We start from the raw sequence: 21,356 nt of genomic DNA, 5'->3' as shown, positions 1-21,356 counted from the left end.
TCTTGTTTCTTTTCTCCTAGCCAAACTATAGTGCGTTGTTACAGATTGCCTTTGAATCAAATTTATAAGAATCCTAGGCTGTGACATTTTGGGAAAGTACATTTTCTTCTCTGAGCCTCAGTTTCCCAGTTTGTAAAATGAGAAGGTTGCAACCTTCTAACTCTGACACCTCTTGGGTCTTTAAGGAAACCAGTAACCTCCTTTTTGATATTATAAAAGGTACCAAGAGGCTACCTTAGTATCTGTAGATGGATTCATTCCTGCAGACCAAATAATTATTTTAGTCTTACCCACCTGAACCTTCATTCTTAGTCCTTTATGTTTGTCCAATGCAAAGCACTTTCACATTCATTATTTTATTTGATCCGTATCACATGCCAGGAGAAGGGAGGATAATATGTGTTCCAACTCAACAAATAAAGGAACTGAAGTTCAGAGGGGATAAGAGACTTGCAAAGGTCACGGGAGACCCAGAGGTCAGGAAAATTCCTTTCTGTACCGTAGGAGTTCTGATTGTTTGACTCTCAGATTGCTGGCCTGATGTGATCTGATACACACATAAATGAGATCCAAGTATCTGGAGCTTGGCTTTCCACGTGCTCCCTAACCTTTTTTTCCCCTGTCACTGCCAGTCCTCAGAGGTTTATCGGTGGATAAGCTTCTCCTTATCAGCCCCTATGGAGGTAAAATCCCTGTAAGGAAGTTTGTAGTTATTGTACAGCCATAGAGGCAGTGGGTAGTAATCTCAGAGGTTCTAGTATCAGGCTTCTATTTCTCCAGGTACATTCTGGGGAATTCGAGTTGAGGTCAAAGGCACAAAGTGTCCATCCCTGGTCATAACACCATCTTAGGCCTGTTTCATGAGATCTGACTTGTAAGAGCCTTTGCCCAGCAATCTGCTGTTGCTCAGAAGATGAGCTACTAATTATAGGCTTAGCTACCTACCAAGAGAGGCCCCACTAATCAGTGGCAGTTAGGTACTTGCTAATTCCCTACTCTCTTCCAGTCCTTGCTAATCCCCCACTCTCTTCTTTCTCTTTCAGGTTTTAAAAGCCTTGGCCTCAGAGGACCTTCTCCAGGTTCTGAAAGGGTCTTTCTTCTTCAAACCTTTGTGTGCAGAGTCATTTTGTGTTGAAGAGCAGCTCCTTCCTGGCCTTGCACTTTCAGGCTCTTTCTGGGAGGCCATAAAATAAGGCGCATATGTCCTAGACAGGTGTTTATGTCTCCTTTGTATTCAGTCTTTATCCCCTCAGAGGTCTATTTTGCGTTCCTGTAACACTGTGAAGAGCTGGACTGCCTCAAGCCAGACTCCACCGAAACCAAGATATCCACTTACCTGAGTCGAAGAGGGCAGCTCAGTTTTCAACTCTTCCCTGAACTTCCTGCTTTCTGAGAGGGCCGTTGAACTTTGAGAGACTTGGGGCTGAAGACTGATCTCAGGGGTCTTACCTTGAACTGAAGGCCACTTGAGTTGGGGCCCTTGCTTACCTTGTTTGGAGGGGAGTAGGAATGTTTGCTGAACATTGGAGAATCTCAACATGTCTCCTACTGAGGATATGGACACTGGTGTCAGGTCGGCGCTCTAGTGCTGCAGTATGTTGTCAAGAGCCTGTCTGCTTCTGCGGGGCCAGACAGCCTGAGTGATGCCCCCACAGCCTCTCCATGTGGACTTAGGAAGGTGGCCTTCCTGCTCTTCCATACAGCCATTTAGGACAAATCTGCAAAGCATGTTTTGCATGTCAGAGCCCAGGTCTATTTGGATTAATCTTTCTGCTGTTTTTTCTTGACAGCTTCCCTTATAAGCAATCAAGAAACAAACAAAAGCTGAATACATTTCTTTAAAAAAGGAGACTGGGCTTCGTCCTGCAGGAGTTCTATGTTGGGGTCAAATGCTAGAAAAATTGTTAAGGTGGATTGAGGCCAGGTAGCTGTTACTGTTGCTTCATGTTTGCCTTCTGCAGATAAACACTTTTATCTCCTGAAAGGAGCAGTTCTTAACTCACTGTTCATGAACTCAAAAACTCCATGATGCCCCTGAGGTAGTACGCACAATTCCATGACACCATGCCTTTTCTGAGAAGATGGTCCATAATGTTCTACTAAATTTCAAATGGGCTTATGACCCAAAAAAAGTTCAGAACCACAGCCCTTGAGTAAAAGACTCTTTTTACAACCCATATAAGCCCTTGACTGGAAGGGTTTTTCAAAATCATTTAATCTAACTGCCCAGTTTCCAGTTGAGGGAACTGAGGCAGAGCAAGGTAGTGATCACACCAGGACAAGATCTCAGGTCCCTGGGCTCCTATGCAAGGTTCTTTTCATTATATCACATATACCTAGCAAGGGACTTTGTGGTTTGTGGCTTTAGTGGCCATTATTTCTTGAGTATTTGCCACCAAGTGAAAAACGTTAAGACGTAAGCCCCTGGTCCCTTTCATTTACTTTCTCTGTTATTGGAAAGAAACTAAAAATTGGTGTAATGGGGCATAATCTGAGGAATGGACATTTCCAATTTCTGTTTGTTGAAGGGAAGCTGCTGGAAAGAGCATCAGTACCTGTTTCTATGCAGGCGCCTGGGCTGTAGCTTGTCTGTAGAGTCTGTATAATTATAATGTTGCCCAGTGTGAGGGAAGGAGCTTTCCTACTTGCACTCTTCTACCAGGGCCCTGCTAGTGCACTGATTATAGTGCTGAGAGAGAAGCCTAGATAAAGAGATAGTGAGCGCATGCACACTCCTGCGTAAACCCACTCTGAGATGCATTTGGAACAGTTACCGAGAGCAGTAGTCATTTTCAAGACTGAATTCCAAACATAGTTTATTGGTGAATTAGGAACATGTAAGGCCAAGTACACCGAGAGCCTTTTTGAAAGTAATTGAGTGGAATCTTGATGCTATTCTAAATCAAGGCATGTTCAAGTGGCCCCATTGAACCCTCTCCACTATACCCAGTCTCAAGGGCCAGGTTCCTAAGAAACCGGGAGTCAAAGAGCCAAATAACTAACAATCATTTCACTTCCTGCTTGCCCCCGACAGGAGTCTCTGTGACGCCTTACTGGCCTCACCTAGGAGTACTTTATGAGCCCACAGTCTCAGGGCTGTGGCCTCCCTCCTGTATCCTGAATAAAGCAGACAGGTGTGCAGATTTTGGCCACAAAAGCAGGGTTAGCAGGGCCTCAGTCCCTTTAAAGAGACATGGTTTGACTCTGGTTTTCTTGGGGGAAAATACCACAATCACCAATACAAACATTGGAAGATTATTGACAGCCCTAGAAAACTGCTGTGATCCCATTGGAAGATAAGTCCCAGAAATGTCATGAGATGGCTGTGTGTTGCCTGGGACACAGATGAAGGGCCTATCTTGGAGAGCTGGGGACTACCAGTCTGCCTGGAGGCCAGGGAGCAGTGGCTGAGTAGCTCTGCCCTTGCTCTGGTCTATACCTTAAGAATGCCAAAGAGTGAATCTCAGCGCCTCCCTTTGGCACTCTGACCTAAAGTGCAAAAAGCTTCTGTGGCGAGGCATGCTATCATGGAATAAGACTGGCTTGGCCTAGGCATGACAGATGGGTAGTCATTTTGTAGAGGCGATGGGAAGAGGGTGATAATAGAAGAGTGGCAGCTATAGGAAATTATCAACGGACCTTGGCCAGCAGGTTACAGAAACTAGCAATGCATGAACTGAAAGTGATGAACTGGCAGGGATAACAGAGAACCTAACATTTATTAAGCACATATTTATTAAGTGCTCATTGTTTCATATACATGCAAAATATTCCTCTCATTTTACAGAGAAAGAAATTATGGCCCAGGGGGCTAAAGTAACCAACTCAAGGGCACATCGAATGTAAATAAAAGAATTGTGATTTGTATCCAGGCCTCTCTCTTAGCCCATGCTGTTTTCCCTTTGCCACACTGTGTAGGTGTTTGAGCAGAGGCCACATTGCCAGAGTTGGCATGACTCTTGTCTGCCTGACAAAATATTGAAAGGCTATCATTTGAAGGAGGGAGGGGATGCAGGTTCAGTTTATAGGGGAATGCAAACTGGGCTGGAAGATATCCCTGAGCTAGGCTTTCTCTTATTTAGCTTACCCGTTTGGTAATGTTTTTAAGATGATCATCTAATTTTATTTTGTGAAGTGAAGGATTTGTGTTTTAGCTGGTAATTGTTAAATCCTTGACTTGCCATTTTTCAAAAAGTAAAAAGGTCCTCACAAGTGTCTCTGTACTTCACCAAGTTCGTAGCCTGGGCAGTTTCAGTTTTAGCCTAAGAGAATGGTGACATCCACACATGCAATTTTAGAAGAAGAAAAGGTATTGGTGCCTCTGCAGTACTTGATGTGTTGGGGTCAAATCTCTACAAATTTTCTGTAGTGATAGCAAAATCAAGAGATGGCTTACAAAAAGAAATATTGAATTTTTATTTTTGAAGTTTTTATTTTTTAAAAAGTTGGGGGCGTTTAGCCACTGAGGGGCAAAACTCAGCATCTAATTTCAATAATAGCATCATGCAGAGTACTTCTAATGTAATTGGTTATCATGGGAAACTATTCTTTTTTCAAGAAGTTTTTTGATTCTATAATAACTAGAGCAAATAAAGTAGTAAAAGAAGAAGTAGTTCTGTGACTAGGAAAAAAATTGCTTTTGAGAGAACGTAGATCAGTTATACTACTTTTAAAGTAGCTGCAGATAAGTGGCCTGGACACATTACAAGCCCAGAAAAAAACCTCAGAAATCATAGAAAATTTCAGAGAGAATCAAGATACCTGAAAGATAAGTTTTTGATAAAGAAAAGCCTTCATTTTCCTTGGGGGAAATGGAGCACTTGATGCCAAGGACATTAGCAGAGGGCTACAAAGATTGCCTGTGTGAAAGACATATGCTACATCAAAATAATACAACAAATGAGATCCTGGGGCTCATTCATGTGACTTTCAATAAAGTATGTAGACTGTCTAATATAAATGGCCTCCATCTCCAGTTTTGTCATGGAAACAATCTTTGAGCATATCAGGCATGATGGTACATGGAACCACTACTACCTACTGCTTGTGTTGACTTCTACAAATCTATGGAAACCTAGGTAAAGAGTTCTTTTGCACCTAAGAGTCTCCATTTACAGTCTACTTTGAACAATGGCCTCACAGTTCCCTCAGGCTTCACAACATCATTGTCCCTCAGGTGACAAGCCCATTTTACAGATAAGGAAACTTGAAGCTCAGGGAGCAGAGAAATAATTTGTCCAAGATTACACAGCTAGGTTAACTGGAAACTACAGAGGCCTTCCCGTGTCCATTTCTAATACAACGCACAGTCCCCAGTAGTAAAGAAAAATCCCAAAGGTAAATGGAGAAGATTCCTAGAAACAGGAATGATAAACATCCTCAAGTCTTGCTACTCAAAATGTGGTTTGTCATTAGTCTTGGCATAAGCATTACCTGGGAGCCTACTAGAAATGCAGATTCTCAGGACCCACTCCAGCATCTAGAATCAGAATCTGTGCTTTCACAAGATCCCCAAGAGACTCCTATGCACATTAAAATATGAGAGGCACTGATACGAGGTATTTGAGACAGCAAAGCAGCTTGAGGAAGGAGTCCTTTTGGTGAGACAAAATCCAAAAATGGTGGATAAGTATGATCTGGTATGTTGGGAGTTGTTACAAAGATTGAGTCCATAGCTGCCTGCTTCTTGCATTCCTTTGTAAATGTGCTTTGCTGACAAAGTTTCTCCACCTCAAAGAATAGTGAAACCAGCCCGGGGAATAAGAAGACTGAAAAGTACTTGGCTTTCAAATCTCTGAGCAGTAGAAGCAGTGCAAAGACAACATGAGGCCATGGGAAGAGCCCGTTTCAGAAGCCCTCAGGGTCCAGAATCAGCTCTATTGTTGCCTCCCGTTAATATTGAGCAAATCCCTCTCCCTCTCTAGGCCTCAAATTCTCTGCCTTTAAACCAGGTACTCTCAAAGGGTCTTTTCAGCTTTGATATTCTGTTATTTTAAGGTGTTAATTATACCACAGCCTACATTGTAATGAAAACATGGGCAACTCCACTGGCCTTTTTTCTGGCCCGTTTCACATCTTCATTTTACATAAGAAGGGGTAATTCAGGAGGCAAGTTCCCAGTCATGGCAAAGCAACATGAATGGAAACCATAGGGAACTAAAGGGGCATGACTCTAGTTCGCTAGCCTGAAATTGGCCAGTATTTTAATTAAAGTATAACAAGGCATCCAAACTGCTTTGAGCAAGCTGCTGCTTCGTATCACATACTGACAAATCAATTTATATATTCCAAATAAACTTTACTTTGAATGATTCGTAAAATAAACTCCTCTGACTTGGGCCTTTTGAGGGGGCAAAAGGGGCTTATAAAACAGGGAATACTACTGCTCCCCACAGCTACCACTCATCTGCAGGTGATTCTGATGCACATTAGTTAAAGACCACCGACTATAACCTAATCAATTAAGTGATGGAGAAACATACTGAGGGAGGGTAAGGGACTTGCTTAAGGCTGAACACCAGAGCCAGGGGCAGAAAACAGGTGCTCAGAGTCCTACTAGCACAAGGGTTTTTCAACACTATCTTTTTGGGTGCTCACCAGTATCAAGACACCTGTTTCCAGTGGCAGGGCGCACAATGGGGAGGACTGATAGGTTTCCCATCTGGGTGCTTCGCTTTCATGCTGATTGCTTCATTTGAGCCTTAACAGCCTATCATCTGGTCAGAGGAACAGGTAAGGCCAAGTACACTGAGAACCGTTTTGAAAATAATTGAGTATAATCTTGATTCTAAATAGCATTAAGGATGATTACCCCCATTTTAATGAGGCTCAGAAAGGTGACATAACTTGCTCAAGGTCACATAGCTGAGAAACAGATTGTGCCCCTGGTTGTCAGATTTCTCCTATGCTACCCTGCTTCTCTAGGGAGAAGAAGCAGCGCTCTAAGCCCTCAGCTCTTCTGGGAAATGTTAGGAGCTGGAAGCTCTTAATTGCTTCGATTCAATTGCTTCAAAACATTATTTTTTTCCTTTTGGAATATATAACAGTTGCATGACTTGAAACTTTGCAAAGCATCCATAATGTCCCTTATATAATTTTGTCCTAATAATATCCCCCTAAGGTTGGGAGGACAAGGTATTTTTGCCCCAATTAGACGGCTGTACAAGTTGAGCACTGTATTAGCACTGTATTAGTCTTCCTTTGCTGCTGTAACAAATTATTACAAGTTTAGTAGCTTTAAAAAAAAAAACACGTATTTATCTCACAGTTTCTGTAGGTCAGAAGTTTGGGGTAGCATGGCTGGATTTTCTGCTTATGGTCTCACTGAGCTAAAGCCAAGGTATCAGCCAGGCCTGTGGTTGTTATCTTGGGCTTAGGGGTTCTCTTCCAAGCTCACTACATCTCTATCTTCAAGCCAACAGCATTTCGGTCCTTTTGCTTTCTCTTCTCTTGCAACTCTGACTTCCCCTCTTCTGCTTCTGCTATTAAGCGCTTGCCCTTCCATTGGGCTGATTTCATCAGGTTCACCCCAGTAATCCAGGATAGTCTCCCTATTTTAAGTTCAATAGTAACATTAATCAAATCTTCAACATTCTTTTTGCTGTGTAATCACAGTCATGGGGAGTAGGACGTAGAATCTTCTTAGGAGCCATAATAGCTGCTTACAACAGGCATGAAGTAGCTGGCAACAGAAGTCCTGCCTTTCAGTCTGAAGACACATGGTTGTGAAACCTTAATCTTTGAGAAGAATAAAATGATCATTTACATGTCACCTACATGGGTGGTTAGAAACCCCAGGGTGACCGACTGAGATCCAAGATGGCCGTTTAGGAACAGCTCAGGATTGCAGCTCCCAGTGAAAGCGCAGAGGGTGAGTGGACGCCGCATTTTTATAGACCATAGACTAGGAAATTCCCAGGTGGAGGAGCTCCACGGTCGCCAGCGCGGCTGTTTCGGCCAGCGCGGCTGTGCTGGCCGGAGCCGCTGCTTTGCCCCGCGCGGCTGCTTTGTCGGCGCCCCGGAGCCGCAGTTCTCCGTACAAAATACACCAGTCCGGGTGCCATTTTGGCTGGCGATTGGAGCCACGGGAAGTTGCCTATTCGTCTGTTTAAAAAGGGGACTGAGCAGGGAACCAGGACAGTAGATTCCAGAGCAAAAAAAAAAAAAAAAAAAAAGTGCCACAAACCTCAGTGCCGCTGTTTAAGCCAGCGCAGTGAGTGGCCGCAGGGGAAAACACACAGACCCCGGCGCCTCTTCAACAGGCGACTGGAACACCAACATAAAAAAGGCTCTGAGGCAGGGAGCCAGGCGATCAGGCTCAGCTGGTCCCACCCCCACAAAAGAACAGCAACCAGAAACTCTGGATTGAGACTTTCACAGCAAGCGCAGCTGAACCTGGGATGGTCCAGCTCGTGGGGGACGGGCGTCCGCCATTACCAAGGCAGCCCGCCAGGACAGAGGTAGTCGGCCAGTGCTGAGGCAGCCCGCCGTTGCCAAGGCAACCCGCCACAGCAGACAGACTCCGCCTCAACAGAGGTGGGCCACCATCGCCAAAGCAGTTCCAACTACACCCATATAAACAGGACTGCATGGAAGTTCACTCAGCAGCGGGGCGGAGCCCACAGTAGCTCAGCAAAGCCTCTATAGGCCGACAGTGACTAGGCTGCCTCCTTGCTGGGCACGGCAGGTCTGAAGGAAAAAAAAAAAGAAGGCAGCAGCATAACGGAAACTCATAAATAAAGCCCTAAGTCCCTGGGACAGAGCACCTGGGAACAAAAAGCAGTTTATGACTTCTGCTGTAGCAGACCTAAATGTACCTGCCCAGCAGCTGTGAATGAACAACAGAGATCACAGCTCACCATTTGAGCTCCTATAAAGAAAAGACCGTCTCCTCAAGCAGCTCCCTGACACCTATATATCCAAAGAGACACCTCATAAAAGAGAGATCAGATTGACACTAGGCGGGTATCCTTCTGGGACAAAGATAGCAGAAGAAGAAAACTGGTAACAACCCTTACTGTTCAGCAGCTGCTGCAGGTGAACCCCAGGCAAGCAGACCCTGGAGTGAACCTCAGCAGACCTACAACAGAGGGGCCAGGCTGTCAGAAGGAAAACCAAGAAACAGAAATAGCCTCATCATCAACAAACAGAAAGTCAAACTGAAGGATTTGAGACCCAATCTGAAAGCCAGCAACTACAAAGTCGACAGGTGGATAAATCCTTAAAGATGGGAAGACACCAGCGCAAAAAGGATGAAACCACCTGAAACCAGAACACCTCTCCTCCTAAAAGGGATCACAACTCCTCACCAGCAAGGGAACAAGGTTGGATGGAGAATGAGTGTGATGAAATGACAGAATCAGACTTCAGAAGGTGGGTAGTAAGAAACTTCTGTGAACTTAAAGAACATGTTCTAACCAAATGCAAAGAAACTAAGAACATTGAAAAAAGATTTGACGAAATGCTAACGAGAATGGACAAAAGAGAAATGAATATAAGTGAATTGATGGAGCTGAAAAACACAACACGAGAACTTCATGAAGCATGCAGAAGTATCAACAGCTGAATTGACCAAGCAGAAGAAAGGATATCAGAGGTCGAAGATCAACTCAATGAAATAAAATGGGAAGGCAAGAATGGAGAAAAAAGGGTAAAAAGGAATGAACAAATTCTCCAAGAAATGTGGGACTATGTGAAAAGACCTAATCTACGTATGATAGGCGTACCTAAATGTGACGAGGAGAATGAATCCAAGCTGGAAAATACTCTTCAGGATATTATCCAGGAAAACTTCCCCAACCTAGCAAGGCAGGCAAACATTCAAGTCCAGGAAATACAGAGAACACCACAAAGATATTCGTCAAGAAGAGCAACCCTAAGGCACATAATCGTCAGATTCACCAGGCTTGAAATGAAGGAGAAAATACTAAGGGCAGCCAGAGAGAAAGGTTGGGTTACCCACAAAGGGAAGCCCATCAGACTCACAGCAGATCTCTCAGCAGAAACCTTACAAGCCAGAAGAGAGTGGGGGCCAATATTCAACATCCTTAAAGAAAAGAACTTTCAACCCAGAATCTCCTATCCAGCCAAACTAAGCTTCATAAGTGAAGGAAAAATAAAATCCTTTGGGAACATGCAAGTACTCAGAGATTTCATCACCACCAGGCCAGCTCTATGAGAGCCCCTGAAAGAGGCTCTACACATATAAAGCAACAACAAGTACCAGCTCAACTAAAGGGCAAAACACCCAACTAGCACGAAAATGGCAGTATCAAATTCACACATAACAATATTAACCCTAAATGTAAATGGACTAAATGCCCCAATCAAAAGACACAGACTGGCAAATTGGATAAAAAGCCAAAACCCATCGGTGTGCTGTATCCAGGAAACCCATCTCACATGCAAGGATACACAAAGGCTCAAAATAAAGGGATGGAGGAAGATTTACCAAGCAAATGGAGAGCAAAAAAAAAAAGCAGGAGTTGCAGTTCTCATCTCTGATAAATTAGACTTTAAAGCAACAAAAATCAAAAGAGACAAAGAAGGACATTACATAATGGTAAAAGGATCAGTGCAACAAGAAGAGCTAACGATCCTAAATATATACGCACCCAATACAGGAGCACCCAGATACATAAGGCAAGTTCTTAATGACTTACGAAGAGACTTAGACTCCCATACAATAATAGTGGGAGACTTTAACACCCCATTGTCAACATTAGACAGATCAACCAGACAGAAAATTAACAAGGATATCCAGGACGTGAACACAAACCTAGACCAAGCAAACCTAATAGACATTTACAGAACTCTCCACCCCAAATCCACAGAATATACATTCTTCTCAGCACCACATCACACCTACTCTAAAATTGACCACATAATTGGGAGTAAATCACTCCTCAGCAAATGCAAAAGAACGGAAATCTTAACAAACAGTCTCTCAGACCACAGTGCGATCAGGTTAGAACTCAGAATTCAAAAACTAACCCAGAACCGCACAGCTTCATGGAAACTGAACAACTTGCTCTTGAATGTTGACTGGATAAACAATGAAATGAAGGCAGAAATAAAGATGTTCTTCGAAACCAACGAGAATGAAGACACAACATACCAGAATCTCTGGGACACATTTAAAGCAGTCTCTAGAGGAAAATATTTAGCAATAAGTGCCCACATGAGAAGCAAGGAGAGATCAAAAATTGACACCCTATCGTCAAAACTGAAAGAGGTAGAGGAGCAAGATCAAAAAAACTCAAAGTCTAGCAGAAGACAAGAAATAGCTAAGATCAGAGCAGAACTGAAGGAGATAGAGACACAAAAAACCCTTCAAAAAATCAATAAATCCAGGAGCTGGTTTTTTGAAAAGATCAACAAAATAGACCACTAGCCAGATTAATAAAAAAGAAAAGAGAGAATAACCAAATGGGTGCAATAAAAATGATAAAGTGGATATCACCACAGATTCCACAGAAATTCAAACCATCATCAGAGATTATTACAAACAACTCTATGCACACAAACTAATAAACCTGGAAGAAATGGATAAATTCCTGGACACTTGCCTTCTCCCAAGCCTAAACCAGGAAGAAGCCAAAACCCTGAACAGACCCATAACAAGGTCTGAAGTTGAGGCAGCAATTAAGAGCTTACCACCCAAAAAAAGCCCAGGACCAGACGGGTTCACAGCCGAATTCTACCAGACATACAAAGAGGAGCTGGTAACATTCCTTCTGAAACTATTCCAAACAATACAAAAGGAGGGAATTCTTTCCAAATCATTTTATGAGACCACCATCATCCTGATTCCAAAACCCGGCAGAGACTCAACAAGAAAAGAAAACTTCAGGCCAATATCCATGATGAACATAGATGCAAAAATCTTCAATAAAATACTGACAAGCCGATTGCAACAGCACATCAAAAAGCTTATCCACCATGATCAAGTAGGCTTCATCCCGGGGAATCAAGGCTGGTTCAACATATGCAAGTCTATAAACGTAATTCACCACATAAACAGAACCAAAGACAAAAACCACATGATTATCCCAATTGATGCAGAGAAGGCCTTTGACAAAATTCAACAGCTCTTTATGCTAAAAACACTCAATAAGCTAAGTATCGATGGAATGTATCCTAAAATAATAAAAGCTATTTATGACAAACCAACAGCCAATATCATACTGAATGGGCAAAAACTGGAAGCATTCCCCTTGAAATGTGGCACCAGACAAGGATGCCGTCTCTCACCACTCCTATTCAATATAGTATTAGAAGTTCTAGCCAGAGCAATCAGGTAAGAAAAAGAAATAAAGGGCATTCAAATAGGAAAGGAGGAAGTCAAATTGTCTCTATTTGCAGACGACATGATTGTATATCTAGAAGACCCCATCATCTCAGCCCCAAACCTCCTGAAACTGATAAGCAAGTTCAGCAAAGTCTCAGGATACAAAATCAATGTGCAAAAATCACATGCATTCCTATACACCAATAACAGACTTAAAGAGAGCCAAATCAAGAACAAACTTCCATTCACAATTGCCACAAAGAGAATAAAATACCTAGGAATACAACTAACAAGGAACGTAACGGACCTCTTCAAGGAGAACTACAAGCCACTGGTCAATGAAATCAGAGAGGACACAAACAGATGGAGAAACATTCCATGTTCATGGTTAGGAAGAATCAATATCGTGAAAATGGCCATACTGCCCAAAGTAATTTACAGATTCAATGCTATCCCCATCAAGCTACCAATGACCTTCTTCGCAGAACTGGAAAAAACCACCTTAAACTTCATATGGAACCAAAAGAGAGCCCGCATAGCCAAGTCAATTCTAAGCAAAAAGAACAAAGCGGGGGGCATCACGCTACCGGACTTCAAACTATACTATAAGGCTACAGTAATCAAAACAGCATGGTACTGGTACCAAAACAGAGATATAGACCAATGGAACAGAACAGAGATCTCGGAGGCAACACAACATATCTACAACCATCTGATCTTTGACAAACCAGACAAAAACAAGCAATGGGGAAAGGATTCCCTGTTCAATAAATGGTGTTGGGAAAGCTGGCTAGCCATGTGCAGAAAGCAGAAACTGGACCCCTTCCTGACACCTTACACTAAAATTAACTCCAGATGGATTAAAGACTTAAACATAAGACCTAACACCATAAAAACCCTAGAAGAAAATCTAGGCAAAACCATTCAGGACATAGGTGTAGGCAAGGACTTCATGACCAAAACACCAAAAGCATTGACAACAAAAGCCAAAATAGACAAATGGGACCTAATCAAACTCCACGGCTTCTGCACAGCAAAAGAAACAGTCATTAGAGTGAGTTGGCAACCAACAGAATGGGAAAAAATTTTTGCAGTTTACCCATCTGACAAAGGGCTGATATCCAGAATTTACAAAGAACTAAAACAGATTTACAAGAAAAAAACTAACAAGCCCATTCAAAAGTGGGCAAAGGATATGAACAGACACTTTACAAAAGAAGATATACATGAGGCCAACAAACATATGAAAAAATGCTCATCATCACTGGTCATCAGAGAAATGCAAATCAAAACAACATTGAGATACCATCTCACGCCAGTTAGAATGGCGATCATTAAAAAAATCTGGAGACAACAGATGCTGGAGAGGATGTGGAGAAATAGGAACACTTTTGTACTGTTGGTGGGAGTGTAAATTAGTTCAACCATTGTGGAAGACAGTGTGGCGATTCCTCAAGGACCTAGAAATAGAAATTCCATTTGGCCCAGCAATCCCATTACTGGGTCTATATCCAAAGGATTACAAATGGTTCTACTATAAGGACATGTGCACACGAATGTTCATTGCAGCACTGTTTACAATAGCAAAGACCTGGAACCAACCCAAATGCCCATCGACGATAGACTGGACAGGGAAAATGTGGCACATATCCACCATGGAATATTATGCAGCCATCAAAAACGATGAGTTTGTGTCCTTTGTAGGGACATGGATGAACCTGGAAACCATCATTCTCAGCAAACTGACAGAAGAGCAGAAGATCAAACACCGCATGTTCTCACTCATAGGCGGGTGTTGAACAATGAGAACACATGGACACAGGGAGGGGAGCACTACACACTGGGGTCAGTTGTGGTGATATAGGGGAGGGACGGTGGGGGTTGGGGAGCTGGGGAGAGATAGCAAGGGGAGAAATGCCAGATGTAGATGATGGGGAGGAAGGCAGCAAATCACACTGCCACGTGTGTACCTATGCAACAATTTTGCATGTTCTTCAAATGTACCCCAAAACCTAAAATGCAATAAAATAAATAAATGGGGGAAAAAAAAAGAAACCCCAGGGTTGTTCAACCTCTCCAATCTCTCAAATACACACAGAGACAATTTGGGCAGCACATCAAAGGAAGTGGTAGCAGGAATGCAAGGGGATATATTTAGCAACTGATGGTATTCCTAAATAGTACCTTGATGCTGGTGACCAGTCACTTAGTCTCCTTCTATCTAGGTCCTGGGGGAAACGGGTAGAAACAGTTTCCTCAAAGGCCAAAGATGAGAACTATGCTTCCCGTTGATGTATCTCGTGGCCATTACAGCTAACACTTACGTGATGTCTACTTACAGGACAGATATGTTTCTAAGTACTTTTCATGGGTTTACTGAATTTGTTCATTTTAGTAACATTCCTATGAGGTAGGTACTTGTATTAGCCCCAGTATTAGGTGAGAAGACATAGAATGTTACGTCATTTGCCCAAGTATTTGTAATCAGGAAATGGGGAACATAGGATTCAAACCCAGATCATTCCCTTACCTAATCACCTGGGAAAATCTTAATCCGCCAACCTGGGGAAATTCTCCTAGAGGACAAATTGAAGCCAGGTTGATTTTATAGTTCCTCATACCTTTGATCCTCCAAGCTTGCCCTTGGGGTCCTGGCATTCTGGCAGCACAAATCAGCATTGCTGAGGCTCCTGAAGGATTATTTTAAATTTAGAGACTTGCTAGGTTTTATAAGGCAAATGGTATGCAAATTGAAGGTGACAGGTCTTTTCTCAGAGACCAGAAGTAAAGGAGACTGTTAGTGCAGGCGGGGTGGCCCCAGGAATGCCCTCTTTAGAGCAGTATTATCACTTGGGGGCTTCCCATGATATATGGGATCTTCTTAATAGTTTTTAATATTAGTATAAAATGCAAAATAAGTGTTGGTTATTCTTTGTGCATTGATACATAATTTTGTAACATATTTTGAAGTACATGTGATATTTTATTACATGCATAAAATGTGTAATGATGAAATCAGAGTATTTAGGATATCCATCACCTTGAGCATTTATCATTTTGATGTGTTGAGAATGTTTCAAGTTCTCACTTTTAGTTATTTGAAAATACATTGTTAACTAGTCACCCTACTCTACTATCAAACATTAGAACTTATTCCTTCTATCTAGCAGATGTTAGTACCCATTAACCAAACTCCTTTCATCCTCCTCTCCCTCACCATCCTTCCCAGCCTTTGGTAACTATCATTCTACTCTCTACCTCCATGAGGTCAACTTTATTAGCTCCCACATATGAGTGAGTGCATGTGATATTTGTCTTTCTGTGTCTGGCTTAACACAATGACTTCAGGTTCTATCCATGTTGCTGCAAATGAAAAAATTTCATTTTGTTATGGCCAAATAGTATTCCATTTTGTACATATACCACGTTTTATCCATTCATCCTCATTGGTGGATGTCAGGTCTCCATACGTAAGCCTGGAGCCTGAAAATCTGAAGTTCTGCTTGCCTCGGCTAATGTTTCCCACCCCGCCTGCATTCGCCATTGTCCCTAATCGTTCGGCAGCGGAGCTTCCCTGGACAAGCCCCTCACCCAACCCTGCCATCTTAACTGTTGTTATGATAATGTCAATACCTCTTACCCAACTCTGCTGTTGTAACTGAACTTGTGGTCATGTATACTCCCTTGCTCCCACCCCCCACCACTGTAACTGAACTTACTCTGCAACATATCCGTCCCCCAAAAAACTACCCAAACCTATAAAACCAACTCCTATCCCACTGCCCTTTGCTAATGCCCTTTTCTGCCTTAGCCCACCTGCACCCAGGTGAATAAACAGCCACGTTGCTCACACAAAGCCAGTTTGGAAGGTCTCTTCATTCAAAGCACGTGTTTTTTAACAGTGGACACTTAGGTTCATTTCATATCTTGGTTATTGTGAATAGTGCCTTCTTGATTTTTCTTTCAGCTATTCTTTCTTTCTTTCTTTCTTTCTTTCTTTCTTTCTTTCTTTCTTTCTTCTTTTCTTTTTCTTTCTTTCTTTCTTCGTTTCTCTTTCTTTCTCCCTCCCTCCCTTCTTTCTTCCCTCCCTCCCTTCCTTCCTTCCTTTCTTCTCTTTCTCTTTCTCTCTCTCTCTCTCTCTCTCTCTCTCTTTCTCTTTCTCTTTCTCTCTCTCTCTCTCTTGCTTTCTTCCTTTTAACAGGGTCTCACTCTGTCACACAGAATACAGAGAGTGGTGGTGTGATCATGGCTTATTGCAGCTTCAAACTTCCTGGGCCGAAGCAATCTTCCAGCTTAGCCTCCTAAGCAGCTGGGACTACAGGCACGTGCCACCACCACACCTGGCTAATTTTTCATATTTTTTGTAGAGACAGGGTTTTGCCATGTTGCCGAGGCTGGTCTCAAACCCCTAGGCTGAAGCCATTTGCCTTCCTCTGCCTCCCAAGTTGCTGGGATTACAGGCGTGAGCCACTGCACTTAGCCTCAGTTCTTTCTTTATTGATGTATAGAAATAGCACTGATTTTTTATGTCGATTTTGTATCCTGCAACTTTATTGAATTTATCAGTTCTAAGGGGTTTTTTCTTTTTATGGAGTCCTTTAGTTTTTCTAAATAGAAAATTGTGTCATCTGCAAATTAGGACAATTAGACTTCCTCTTTTCCAATTTGGATGCCATTTATTTCTTTCCCTTGCCTGATTCCCGTTGCTATAACTTCCAGTACTATGTTTAATAGGAGTGGTGAAAGTGGATATCGTTGTCTACTTCCAGTTCTTTGTCAGAAGGCTTTCAGCTTTTCCCCATTCAGTATGATGTTTGCTGAAGGTTTGTCATATGTTTTATTATATTGAGGTATGTTCCTTCTATGCCTAGTTTGTTGAGAGTTTGTATCATGAAGAGATGCTGAATTTTATCAGACACTTTTTTTGCATCTCTTTAAATGATCATGTGGTTTTTGTCCATTCTGTTGCTGTGAGCTATCACATTTATTGATGTATGTGTGCTGAACCACCCTTGTATCCCTGGAATAAATCCCACTTGTTCGTGATATATTATATTTTTGATGTGATGTTGGATTCAGTTTGCTAGTATTTTGTTTAGGATTTTTATGTAAAGGTTCATCAGGAATATTGGCCCATAGTTTGATGCTTCTGTTGTATCTTTGTCTGATTTTGGTATCAGTGTAATGATGGTCTTATAAAATGAGTTAGGAAGAATTCTCTTCTTTTCTATTTTTTTGGGGGATAGTTTGAGGAATACTGGTGTTAGCTCTTTATAAGTTTGGTAGAATTTGGCACTGAAGCCATTGGGTCCTGAGTTTTTCTTTGTTGGGAGTTTTTGTTTGTTTGTTTTCTGATTCAATCTTGCTACCTATTGATCTGCTGAGGTTTTCTATTCCTTCTTGATTCAGTCTTGTACGCTGTCTGTGGCTAGCAATTTGTCAATTTTCTCTAGGTTTTCTAGTTGGTTGGTATATGTTTGTTCTTTGTACATTTGTGATTTCAGTTATGATGGTTCCCTTTTCATTTGTGATTGATTGTATTTATTTGGGTCTTCTCTCTTTTTTGGTTAGTCTAACAAGTGGTTTATCAATTTTGTGTATCTTTTTAGAAAACCAACTTTTCATTTAGTTTGTCCTTTCTTTTTTTTTTTTTGCCTCTATTTTGTTTAGTTTTCCTCTGATCTTTATTGTTTCTTTACCTATGCTAATTTTGGGTTTGGTTTGTTCTTGCTTTTCTAGCTCCTTCAATTGCATCATTAGGTTGTTTATATTTAAAATCTTTCTCTTTTTTTGATGTAGGCATTTATTGTTGTAAACGTCATCATAGCACCGCTTTTGTTGTATCCCATAGGTTTTGGTATGTTTCCATTTTCATTTGTTTCTAGAAATTTTAACATATCCTTCTTAATTTCTTTGTTGACCCAGTAGTCATTCAGGAGCATGTTAGTTAATTTCCATGTATTTGTATGACTTCCAAAGTTTCTCTTGTTATTGGTTTCTAGCTTTATTCCTTTGAGATGATACCTGATATGATTTTGATTTTTAAAAAATTGTTGAGACTTGTTTAGTGGCCTGAGATATGGTCTATTTTGGAGAATGTCCCATATGCTGATGAAAAGCAAGTGTATTCTGCAGCTGTAGGATAAAATGTCTGTTATGTCCATTTGGTCTAAAGTGCAGTTTAAATCCAATTTTTTTTTTTATTTTCTGTCTAAATGACCTGTCTATTGCTGAGAGTGAGGTGTTGATATCCCCACTATGATTATATTGGAGTCTATCTTTCCATTTTGATCTAATAATAATTGCTTTTTCTATCTGGTGGCCCCAGTGTTAGATACATATATATTTAGAATTATATCCTTTTGCTGAATTGGTTCCTTTATCATTACATAGTGACATTTTGGTCTCTTGCGTCTCTTTTTACAGTTTTTGACTTAAAGTCTGTTTCATCTGATGTAAGTATCGCTACTCCTGCTCATTTTTGGTTTCCATTTGCATGGAATATTTAGTCTATATGTGTCTTTACAGGTGAAGTAAGTTACTTTTTGTAGACAGCATATAGTCGGGACACTTTTTAAATCCATTCAGCCAGTCTATATATTCTAAGTGGAAAATGTAATCCATTTACATTCAGTGTTATTATTTATATGCAAGTACTTATTCCTTTCATTCTATTAGTTGTTTTCTGATTGTTTTGTATATCCTTTCTTCCATTCATTCTCCCTTTTTTTATCATTGTGTCTTGGTGGTTTTCTGTAGTGGTAACATTTGAGTCATTTTTCTTCCTCATTTGTATGTTTCCTTTACCAGTAAGTTTTATACTTTTGTGTGTCTACATGATACCAACCTTTTGATTCCAGGAGGCCCCTTTATGCATTTCTTATAGAGCTAGTCTAGTGATGATGAATCTTCTCAGTTTTTGCTTATTGAGGAAGTCTTAATTTCTCTTTCACTTACGGAGGATAACTTTGCTGGATGTAGTATTCTTCCCTGGCAGGTTTTATATTTTTCTTTCAGCACTTTGAACATCTCCATTATCTCCTGGCCTGTAAGGTTTCTGCCGAGAAATTCGCTGTTAGTCTGATTGGGCTTCCCTTATATATGACTAGATACTTTTATCTTGCTGTTTTTAGAGTTCCTCCTTTGTCTTAGGCTTTTGACAGTTTGAGTACAATGTGTCAGGGAAATAACCTTTTTAGGTTGTATCTGTTTGAGAACTCTGAGCTTTCTGTATTTAGATGTCTAAATTTCTTGCTAGACTTTGGAAATTGCCAGTTATTATTTCATGAAGTAGGTTTTCTATGCCACTGATCTTCTCTTCATCTCTGGAACACCCAAAGTTTCAACATTTGGTCACTTTACAATGTTCCGTACATTACATAGGCCTTCGTCATTCCTTTCTGTTCTTCTTATTCTCCCTGTTCTCTCTTTTTGCCCAACTGGGCTATTTTGAAAGACCCATCTTCGATTTCCGAAATTCTTCTGTTTGATCTAGTCTGTTGTTAAAGCTCTAAATTGTATATTTTTCCATTTATTGAAGCTCTAGATTGTATTTTTTTTCAATTTGTTTAATTCTTCAGTTCCAAGTTCGTTTTTATAATATCTGTCTCTCTGGTGAATTTCTCATTCATATCCTAAATTATTTTTATGATTTCTTTATTTTATTTATCTGCATTCTGTTGTATCTCACTGAGCTTCTTTAATATCAATATCTTGAATTCTTTTTCAGGGACTTCATGAATTTCTTTTTCATTTGACTCTGTTGCTAGAGCATTATTGTGGCTTTTTTTCTGGAGGTGTTATATTTCCTTGTTTTTTCTTATTTCTTATATCCCTTTGTTGATATCTGTGAAAGTGGTGTAGTAATTGCTTCTTCCAGTTTATTGGGTTTGCTTTAATACAAAGACTTTTTCTGCAGATGTATTTATGATGTTGGCATGGTGCTTTAGGTTTGATTCTGAGTGTGTGCACTAGTGTAGTGTGTTAGCCCATTTTGTGTTGCTATAAAGGAATAGTTGGGAGTGGGTAATTTATAAGGAAAAGGGATTTATTTTCATTCATGGTTCTGCAGACTGTATAGGAAGCATGGTGTTGGCATCTACTTTTGGTGAGGACTCAAGAAGTTTAGAATTATTACAGAAGGCAAAAGGGGAGCAGGCATGTCATATGGCAAGAGAGGGAGTAAGAGAGAAAAAGAAGGAGGTTCCAGGCTCTTTTATACAACCAGCTTTCATGTGAACTAATAGAGTGAGGAGATTCATTTATCACCAAACCATTCATGAGGGATCCTCCCTCATAACCCAGACACCTCCTACTAGGTCGCACTTCAACATTGGGGATCACATTTCAACATGAGATTTGGAAGAGACAACACATCCAAACTATGTCGTGTAGTCTCTGTATGGACTATGAACACTGTCAGTGGTATCTGTGATTTTGTCAGCAACTTAGGCCACAATTGCTAATGGAGGCTTCTGGAGATGGGAGGCGAGGTGAGTCAGTCGTCAGGTCCAAGTGGTTGCAGCAGTAGGCCAAGTGAGCTTGTCATTGGGTCCTGAGGCAGTGTACATGGATGTTAGTGTTAGCAAATCCAGGTGGGCTAATTTTGGGGCCTCAGGCAGTTTGCTTGGGTCCCAGTAGTTATGACCATGGGCCAGGCAGATTGGTGAGTCCTTGGGTCCCAGAGCAGCATACATGGTGTGGGTAATGGTCATTGTGGTGGCAGGGCAGCCCTTGGGCTCTCAGGCAGCACTCACTAATGTTAGTGGTAGTTGCTCTGAGCTGGGTGGGCCAGTCCTCAGGTTCCCAAATAGAGTGTGTGGATGGGTGCTAACAATTCTGATGGCAGCAGGCTGGGAAGCTCATCCCTGAGCCTACAGGAAGATTGTCCAGATCCCATCAGTGATGGATGAGGCAGAACAATCCCCAGACCTCTGGACAGCATGCTTGGGTGCCAACAGCAGGTTTTCTGGCCCTTTTTTTAGGCCCCCATTTTGGAGTGCATGCATTCCCAGAAGATTGGTGTAGTGGAGTGATCTCCAGAACCCCAGTTGATGAATTCAGGCAC

The 21,356-nt window shown here is 41.4% G+C and overlaps 1 protein-coding gene across 4 annotated transcripts in view; it reads left to right on the top strand.

The window, feature by feature from the left end:
• OPHN1 (oligophrenin 1) overlaps window positions 1–4,960 on the top strand; it is a 386,576-nt gene extending 381,616 nt beyond the window's left edge. For all 4 annotated transcript variants that reach the window (XM_032255831.1, XM_032255830.1, XM_032255828.1 and 1 more), the window contains one exon: window positions 1,044–4,960. The gene's annotated coding sequence lies outside the window, so the exon portion shown is untranslated. The remainder of the gene's footprint in view (window positions 1–1,043) is intronic.
• Window positions 4,961–21,356: the final 16,396 nt, after the last annotated feature.

Source organism: Sapajus apella, unplaced genomic scaffold (assembly GCF_009761245.1).
Source record: "Sapajus apella isolate SASKATOON/1434 unplaced genomic scaffold, GSC_monkey_1.0 scaffold91, whole genome shotgun sequence".
NCBI lineage: Eukaryota > Metazoa > Chordata > Mammalia > Primates > Cebidae > Sapajus > Sapajus apella.
This window is presented reverse-complemented; position numbering and strand designations above follow the sequence as displayed.